This window comes from Helianthus annuus, chromosome 7 (assembly GCF_002127325.2).
Source record: "Helianthus annuus cultivar XRQ/B chromosome 7, HanXRQr2.0-SUNRISE, whole genome shotgun sequence".
NCBI lineage: Eukaryota > Viridiplantae > Streptophyta > Magnoliopsida > Asterales > Asteraceae > Helianthus > Helianthus annuus.
This window is the reverse complement of record NC_035439.2, coordinates 29,491,010-29,500,526: the sequence shown is the minus strand read 5'-3', so window position 1 is coordinate 29,500,526 and position 9,517 is coordinate 29,491,010. Positions and strand designations below refer to the sequence as shown.

The following is a 9,517-nucleotide window of genomic DNA, read 5'->3' as shown; positions in this document are numbered from 1 at the left end:
CTTGCACAAGCATGCTTCCTTGAGCTCCGGAGGGATAGGGTTAATCTCCATTCTCTCCCTATACTGAGCAATATGCTCCTCAGGATCCGTAGTTCCGTCGTAAAGCTTCATGTTGGGGGTTTGAAATCTCTTTGGGATCTCAGCATCACAGATAGGACGTACGAACCGAGATATCCTGTGGCTATCCTGGGATACTTCAGGAATTGGCTGCACCACCCCAAGTACACTGGATATCATATCCTTTAGCTTCTGAAGCTCCCTGGATAATTCGGACGTTACAGCTGTATCCTGCAAAGATCCAACACTGTTAGTGGCAATAGCATTATTATTATTAGATACGTTACCAGTCGGAGGATTCTGCCCATATCCTGAAGCATATCCTGAGCTCCTCACGGTTGACATCCTAACCGAGGAGGGTATTTCAGGAGTATGATTCTGAGGAAGGCTGGGCACAATATTCCCCCTATTATCCTCAGTATACACATCTGAACTAAAGTTCAAAGTTCTGGGCTGTAATGGAGTGACGATATCCTCAGCAGGTCTGCTCGAGCCGGATTTCAGGAGTTGTATCTCCCTCAACAGCATCTGGTTTGTTTCCTGTTGCTGCCTCATTTGTTCCTGCACACTCCCAAATAAGGTTAGAATTTCATCATTAGAAGCCAAAATCATAGCAGATCCCTGAACATTCCGAGTAGGGATAATGTCCTGAGGTTGCGAAGAAGATTGCATCCTTGGAGGAGGTGATGGAAGCACCGAACCAGTAGTAGCAGAAGTCATAGCAGACACAGTAGAGGAACTCATGTTTGATCTTGAGGCCATTACGGACAATGTGGCAAAAAGTTTTGAAAATAGAAAACTGATTAGCGATTTGACAAAAATTTTTAGTAAAGAGAGCACCACTTGCCCCACGGTGGGTGCCAAATTATTTTGGTCAAAAATTACCGAAGCAATTAAGTGACCAAATTAGTTAAGTGAGGTAGTGTGCTAAGAGAATGTGTTCTAAAAAGTGTTAATTGAATTATTTGCAAATACAGTTTCAGGATACGGCTCAGGATATTGAGTCGTATCTGTGATCAAACAATGAGCAGAAAAGTAAAGTAAATGACACGAGATGTACGAGGAAAGCCCTTGATCAATATAGATCGCCGGCATAAAACCTCGGGAGCTGACAATCGCAGCTGCCTTGTTCTTCTATTGCTTCAAATATCAGGATACAGTGCAGGATGTGGTGCGGATCGGCTAAGTGTTACAACGAAATTCGAATACAAGTGTGGTGATTGCAATAAGCTAGAGAGTGAAAGTGTACGAGAGTGTTAGTGAAAAATTCTGTGCCTTAAACTGATCCGCCCCCATCTATTTATAGTAAAGATAATGCAACAAACTATCCTAAACTCCCGGGATCCAGCGAATATTCCCACTTGAACGTTGAGGACCAAGTCTTTCGGGTTCAACGGCTTCCTCACAACAAATTCGCCCGAGTCTTAAGGAGAAGAAGTCCTGATGACCGTTAGTAGCTTGCAACCATTAACCTGCACGTGTTTAATTCACCCAACCTCAGGATATCGCCCAAGATGTTAGCAATATCCTCTTCCAGCATCCAGGTCACAAATAAACAAACAAAGGCAGGATATTGGTCAGGATACGTATGCTTAGAAAATGAGCCATAACAACTATCATCTTAATAGAGGCAAACCAAGGTGTGTGTTTAAAATTGATATTCAGAAAGCTTATGATACGGTTAGCTGGTCTTTTCTTAAAACTATCCTAATTGGGTTTGGTTTTCCTCAAAAAATGGTAGATTGGATCATGACATGTGTAACCACTGTGTCTTATTCGCTAAGTATTAATGGGAATTTGAGTGGATATTTCAAAGGTAAACGGGGATTAAGACAAGGAGATCCCATGTCCCCTTACCTATTCACTTTAGTAATGGTAGTCCTCTCTTTGCTATTACATCAAGCTGCTGATCTAAATCCTGCATTTAGATACCATGCTCACTGCAAGCTACAAAAGATCATTAATGTTTCTTTTGCCGATGATTTGTTTTTGTTCGTGAATGCTGACCCGGTCTCAGTAAAAATCATGAGGGATGCTTTGGATTTGTTCACGTGAGTTTCAGGTTTAACCGTAAACCTTTCCAAGAGTATGGCGTATTTTGGCAGCGTGTCACATCTGGATAAACAGGAAATTCTAACTCTTATGCCGTTCAAAGAGGGAGATCTTCCTGTTCGGTATCTAGGCGTTCCTTTAATCTCTTCCAAACTTATGTATAAAGATTGCGGGATCCTTGTGGATCGTGTGGATAAAAAGATTGATCATTGGAAGAATAAGTCTTTATCATTTGCAGGAAGGCTTCAATTGATTAAATCTGTTATCTCGGCTATGCACATTTACTGGGCTTCTGTTTTTATGCTCCCGGCCCGCATTATCGGTGATATTTAAAAAAGAATGCGGAATTTTTTGTGGAGTGGAGGTCTGATCATGGTCGCCAAACCAAAAGTTGCTTGGAAAAATGTTTGTTTACCTAAGTACGAGGGAGGATTGGGGATTAGACGAATTTCTGATGTGAACAAAGCGCTTCTCGCGAACCATATTTGGAGTATCCTTGTTAAGAGAGAGTCGCTTTGGGTTAAATGGGTGCATTCCTACAGGATTAAGGGTAGGAATTTCTGGGACATCCCCTGTCGAGGTAGTGTGAGTTGGGGGTGGAGGAAAATCTTATCTGTTCGAGCCTCGGTCCGTCCTTTCATATGGTATTCTATTCGTGATGGGCGTAAAACTAGTGCATGGAATGATAATTGGTGTGCATGTAGTCCGCTTAGAAATTTCATCACTCCTAGACACATACATAGTGCGGGATTTAATATCCAGACTACAGTGTCAGAGCTTGTGGATGATCAGAATTCTTGGAAGTGGCCGGTAGCTTGGTATGATCTTTACCCGGTGCTGATTAACTTGATTCCCCCTATTCTTGACCAGAACGCCGCAGACAAACTGATTTGGAAGGATAGGGAGGGCAATCAAAGGAATTTTAGTGCTAGTGAGGTTTGGGATAATATCCGCACACGAGGTGATGAGGTTGCCTGGGTGGATTTGGTGTGGTTTGGTCAATGCATTCCTAGACATTCCTTCCATATGTGGTTGGTTATCAAGAACAAGCTGAAAACTCAGGATTGCATGGGTGTTTGGGATGCGGGAAGTGCAACTAATCTTAATCTTATGTGTTGTCCGCTTTGCCGATATGAAAAGACTCGCGTGACCATCTGTTTTTCCAATGCCCCTTCGCGATGCAAGTATGGAACCTCGTTAAAGACATGGCATACATGGACACATTTAAAGCTAGCTGGGACTCTATTATGACATGGTTTGGCCAACGTACTAGATCTAAGACTGTTGAAAGTATTGTTAGTAAACTGGTGGTGGCAGCTTCTACCTACTTCATTTGGCAAGAGAGAAACAATAGACTTTTCTCTCCTAATCATCGTAATGCTTACATGATTGCCAATATTATCCTCCACACAGTGCGGCTTAAGCTGATGTCTTTCAAGACGGGGAGGAATACCAAGAACCCTTTGCTGTTAGAAATGTGGAAGACCCAAGTGAAGACTATAAGCATCGAACCGGGCTAGAGTTTGTAGTCTAGGTAGTGTTTGTTGTTGCCATTGTTTCGGCTTTGGGTTGTTATTTTGGTTGTTTTCTTTTGTTGGTTGTTGGGGATGTTGTTTTTGGTTTTGTTAGTCTTGGTATGCCAAGTCTAGCTCTAGTGTGTCTTTCTGGCACACTCGTGTGATTCTTTTATTATTTATAAAATTCACTGGGGTAACCCTTTACCCAAAAAGAAAATACATGATAAAAATACAATATACTTGCATTTGCTCTGTTTAGGCTTTATTTTTATGGTGGACTCGTGAAAGTTGTTCAAAATTACTGATTTCCGGTTGTTGTATGGTTAGCTTGGTGGTGTGAAACGGGGATCAAGAACTAAGCTTCACCTGTCAGATGAAACACGGTCGAGATGGTTACAAGCCGGACGAGCCTTGACACCGAAGAAAGTGATAAAATTGCATTTGTTTAATAAGCTTTTGGTAACACGTTTTACCTTATTGCTAGGTCACCCTTGTCGCCCTACATTTGCTCCTCTTTCTTAAAGTGTTCATTTAGATCAATTTCTTGGTTTTAGATCATAAAAATCAAAACGACCCATTTTGTTTCACTTTCATGATGATTTGAGTATTTGGTTTTTGAAATAATCTAAATAGTTTGAGGTTGGTTTTTGAACATCAATTGCGTCATGCAAACACCAAAATTTTAACTCACAGCCTACGAGGTTGGCTAAACGTATCTAACAATCTTAAATTTTCTTCGTAACCATTATGAAAAACATCGAATCAAAACTTTGTTTTTTCTTTCTACGTCAACTTTTAAGCTCATGCTGCTACGATTAAGAAATAAGTAGAAGTACTATACGATATGTTACTAGAGGATTGAAAAATTAAAAAAAAATGAGTACCGCATTGTAAATTGTCCCCGCCACTGCCACATCACGCGGTTCTTTACTAGTGTATATATATATATATATATAGGGGTAAGATCAAATAAAAAGTTTATTTTCCCTAAGTATGATGAGAAAGAATCTTAACCATTAATTTTTCAAATCAATGGTTAAGATGAAAGTGTAGGAGAAAGGAGGAGTATAAGGGTATCTTAGGAAAATCCTATTTATGGACTTTCTCTCTGCACATGCAAGACACATGCATATTCCACCCCAATTTTTTAAACGTTCATAACTTTTTTTACGACATTATTTTTTCATAAAAATTTCACCGTAAAATCGAACGTCTTTTTATCTTTAATTTGAGCACCATATTAATATATAAAATATGAAGACTAAAAAAACCTACTAATTTTTCTCAAATTATTTTTCTCAATTTTTTTTGTGCTGGATTTTTTGTGCTAATTTTTTTGTTCTGAATTTTTTGTCTTAAATTATTTTTCTCAATTTTTTTTTGTGCTGGATTTTTTGTACTACATTTTTTTGCTGAATTTTTTCGTGCTATATTTTTTTGTACTAGATTTTTTTGTGCTATATTTTTTTGTACTACATTTTTTGTGCTATATTTTCTTGTACTAGATTTTTTGTGCTAGAATTTTTGTATTAGATTTTTTTTGTTGTATTTAAAAAAAAAAAACAAAAGGGGTGCCACATATCATTATCACTCCTATTTATAAGGACCAAAATGCCCTTCATTCCTATTTATTAGGAGTGCCACATGTCATCATCACAATCCTTCTTAGGCTACTTAGAAAAAATCCACTTTTTAGTGGATCCTTCCCCTATATATATATATATATATATATATATACTACTTCAATAAGCATATAGGAAGGGCAAGAATGGTCATTTGCCATTGTACAACCATTTAAAGCCCATCGTACAAGCATTTAAGCATGGATGTGTTGAAAACTGCTTTTAACACGCGGCCAATAAAAGAACTGGGGTCATCAAAATTAGGGTTTGTTGGACAAAACAATCGCCGCTCCTCTCCTCATCTTCTCTCTTTCTCCCTGGCGATTCTAGGGTTTCAACACCAGATCGACATCTCTCTTCCTCATTATCATCACATGAGGAACTCTCCGACACAAGATCGACTTCCTCATTATCACCACCATTTCCTCTCTTTCTCCAGGCGATTCTAGGTTGTACATGTAGCAGTCGCTTCAAGATCTACGCTTCCTCAGTGATGAATCTCTCTAGATCCGACACCAGATTGGTACCATATCTTTTTTTTACCATATCTTTTTTTTTTGTTATTTGAATCGGATATGTGTAATATTTCAGATCTACGGTTTGGTTGTGGGTGGAAGATGATGAAGATGTCACAGATCTACCGTTTGGTGGCCAGATTGGTACCGTTCTTTTTAACCTGATCTACCGTTTTTTTGTTTTCTTTTTTGGTTTTTCTGTAGTTTATGTTCATACGCTGTTAGATTTTATGTTAGATCTGTGTTGGAGGTTAAAGAATGGGTTCAAGCTCAGTTGGGTCGGATTGAAGAAGAAACCAGACGTTTAGCTTTCATTCAAGAGGTTTGATTTTTTCTTCAAGAATTTATTATTATATGGGTTTTTGTTTTAAGTTTGCTTGATTATGTATGTTTTAGACTTCATTAAAATGTTAGACAAAGCAATTGATTCTAGAATCAACTTCTTTGATTCGGCTGAAATGTAAGGGTTTTCTTTTTTATGTAAGTTTTTAGTGAATAATGAATAATTTGGTTTGAGATTTGTTAAGGTATCCGGTGCCGCAGCGGGCGGAAAGTTATGGATGCAGTGAAGAGTATTTTGGACGGTGGATTAGAGAGAGGAAAGTGGGTGTTTGAATCAATTATGAAATTGAAAAGCTCTGTTTGCCACAAAGGTTAATTTTATCTATTTAGTCCTTTGCTGTAAGAATATGATATGCAACGGGTCAAAACAGGTTCTGTTTTGAGACGGGCTGTATTGGGTTGGGATGATCCTTGAATCACCTTTTGTGTTCATTTTTTAATCAAGTAAAGAATGGTTTACTAAATCCCAGAACACTATTTTTACAATAAAATTTATACACGTTAACAAAATGAAATATGATTTCAAGTGTATGCACTAGAAATAGAATTGGAGTGGCTCTCAACCCTTTAGACCTGATAAACCTTTTTGACCCATTCACCGTTCAGCTAATGCTTTTTGTGTTTTAGGGTTATCTCGCTTTGTGTTTTAGGGTTTCTCGCTGCCATATATGAGATGAGTACTGGGTTCATCAGTCGATATCATTAGAGATGAGTACTAGATAAAAAAGCAATTTATTTCTAATGGGCTCAGGTATGATCATCATGGTGTTTTCTTCTTTCTTTAGTTTCAATTGTCTATGCCTTCTATTTGAATCCTATTGCATATCTATACTACTTTAATAAGCATATAGTTTTTCGGTTTGTGTTGGGTTCAAACCACCAGTTTGTTACCCAACCCACTTAACCTATCGGTTTTTTTTACTTTTTCCACAACAAATATATAATAAGATATACGCTTTAATATTTTTATAATTATTAATCAATTTGTACTTAAATTGCAGCTATGATCAAAGTTACCAAGTTGATTCAGGCATGAAAAGGCTGGCCTTGCACTTCTTCGTGTGCCAAAGTCGTCAGCAGTGCTCTCAGCAAGCGCTACAAAATGTAAGTCGTTTTGTTTTTACACATACTATAATAATGATATTACTTTGAATGATTGATAATCTAATTTAACAGGTTCTATGCACTTAAGTGTTTAAATAATAAGATGAGTGATAAAATAACAAAATATTTTGTTGAGGATTGATAAAATAACATAAACAAGTATTTGAAAATGCATAAAAAATACACCCTACATGACATTTGACTCATTTATCTATTCTTTAAGAGCTAATTTCATTGGATATCAGCATACTTAAGTTAGCGGTCTGTTTTGGTAATCATATATGTTTTACATAGGCTAATTTGATCACGTGATGACCCTTTCAAGCCCACTCAATTTAGTATAGTTATCAAGCCAGGATATCGAGTATAATTGTCGTGTTTTATGACCCGTTATGTTTGTTCATCCAGATATCCAATATGAAGCTTTTGTTGGAGAAAGAAAAGGCTGAGCTGGAGCAGTTAAGGAGCGGGAATGCAAGAGGTTCAATTTCACCTCCTCACATCATAATAGTTTTCGTTGATTTGTCTGATGGCATTAAGGATAACCACACCATTGGGCATCAGATACATATTAGCTTCATCAAGAATGTTTTCAAGGTCACAGGGAATGGCAGGTGAGACTCTTTAGTTTTTGTTTTATTTTCGATAGGTAAAATATGTAAAAAAATAGATAATATATCGCTTAAAAATGTGTCGAATGATTTTTTGGTTTAAAAAATGGGTCGGATTCTTTTTTGCTAAATAAGAAACGGGTCGAATGCTTTATCACTAAAAAGGAAGCGGGTCGAATGCTTTATCGCTAAAAAAGAAGCGGGTCGAATGCCTTTTTACTTAAAAAGAAGCGGGTCGAAAGCTTTTTCGCTTAAAAAGAGACGGGTCGAATGCTTTACCGCTTAAAAAGAAGCGGGTAGAAACCTTTTCGCTTAAAAAGAAACGGGTAGAAACCTTTTCGCTTAAAAAGAAACGGGTCGAATGCTTTTTTGGACCGTGAATATAATGATGTAGAAATAATATTAACAAGTTGCATGATGTTTGGACCTTGAATTTGGGGCAAATAGAAAATGATGACATGGCTTATACTTTTTTTCAGGAACTAAGGGCAAAAATGCAAGGAGGTGAAAGTGCCTTGGCCGTTGCGGGTGTTCGACCAATGGAGTTATCATATAGTGGTCACTAGAATATGATGAGTAGTCCAAACGGTAAACAAAGAACATCAAGTTTGTTGTCACCTATGTCCGAGTGACAGACGCTTAAAGAAAATATTGTTGCTCCAGTTCGTTGTAGTTCCACAATGTGTGGCCACTTTTATCACCCGAAATGCGTAGCTAAGCTGCTCTAGAAAAATGATAAGACCGAGCGACAGACGCTTAAAGAAAATATTGCTGCAGGGTAACCGTTTGTATGTCCAGCTCACATGTGTGCCATCTGTAAGCAAACCGAAAAAGGAAAAGTCGAAGATTTGCAGTTTGTTGATGCAGAGGTTGAAGGGTTTTATCCCAATTCAACAGAAATGTTGTGTACAAAGGTATCTTTTAAAGTTTCGGTTTTTCATTTGGAAATGATTCTGCTATATATGTATTCTGAATCTTTTTTTTTTGGAGTTAGGGATTGACTGAGGTTACTATATTGTAAAGAGAGCTAGCAAGTACAGGGTATTAAATTTGATTTTAAAAGCTATTTGTTATAAAGAGAGTTAGCAGTTATGGGGTAAATAATTTGAGAATTAACTACAGTTAAAAACTAAATATTTTTTTTAAATATTAAACCTATACGTTGCACTTAGGCCTTAGCGCTGCATATTAGGGTTGAGTTGCTGAGTATATGTTCCATACTCCCCCACCTTCCTCAGATACGCGTCAAACACAACACACTAAAATACAAACAGACGTTGTGTATAACGGTTTCACACGGGGTTTATCGCGTTGTAATTAAAACAGGCGTCTACTAGCTGTGTTGAGTATTATATCAGATGCTCTTCCGCTTCAGAACTCGAATTATCGGTAAACGAATTATTTTCGGACATATTAGGTTCAGATATCGATGAAGGCTATATATCTGATACCTTAGCAGGGGAGATGCGTCTAGGGCTTTGAAAATTTACAGTTAAAAACCGAACTGGTCAGTACCAGTTCGGGTTCTCGCATCAAACTGGTTTTTTTGTGCCATAAAAAACCAAAACCGGTTAAAAAACCGGACCGTTGTTGCTTTTTCTCTCAGGTTTGCTCTGGTTTGGGAGGGTGGGGCTGGGTGTGGGCTGCTGTTGCTTTTATACCATGCTGGCAGGGTCATCAAGGCCGATGCTCAAAGT

The 9,517-nt window shown here is 37.9% G+C and overlaps 1 long non-coding RNA gene across 1 annotated transcript; it reads left to right on the top strand.

The window, feature by feature from the left end:
- Positions 1-5,534: 5,534 nt before the first annotated feature.
- On the top strand, positions 5,535-8,645 carry LOC110868109. The gene is made up of 7 exons (XR_002552191.2): positions 5,535-5,771; positions 5,840-5,907; positions 6,001-6,085; positions 6,291-6,856; positions 7,107-7,209; positions 7,618-7,823; positions 8,300-8,645. It is a non-coding gene; the product is annotated as an uncharacterized LOC110868109 (long non-coding RNA).
- Positions 8,646-9,517: the final 872 nt, after the last annotated feature.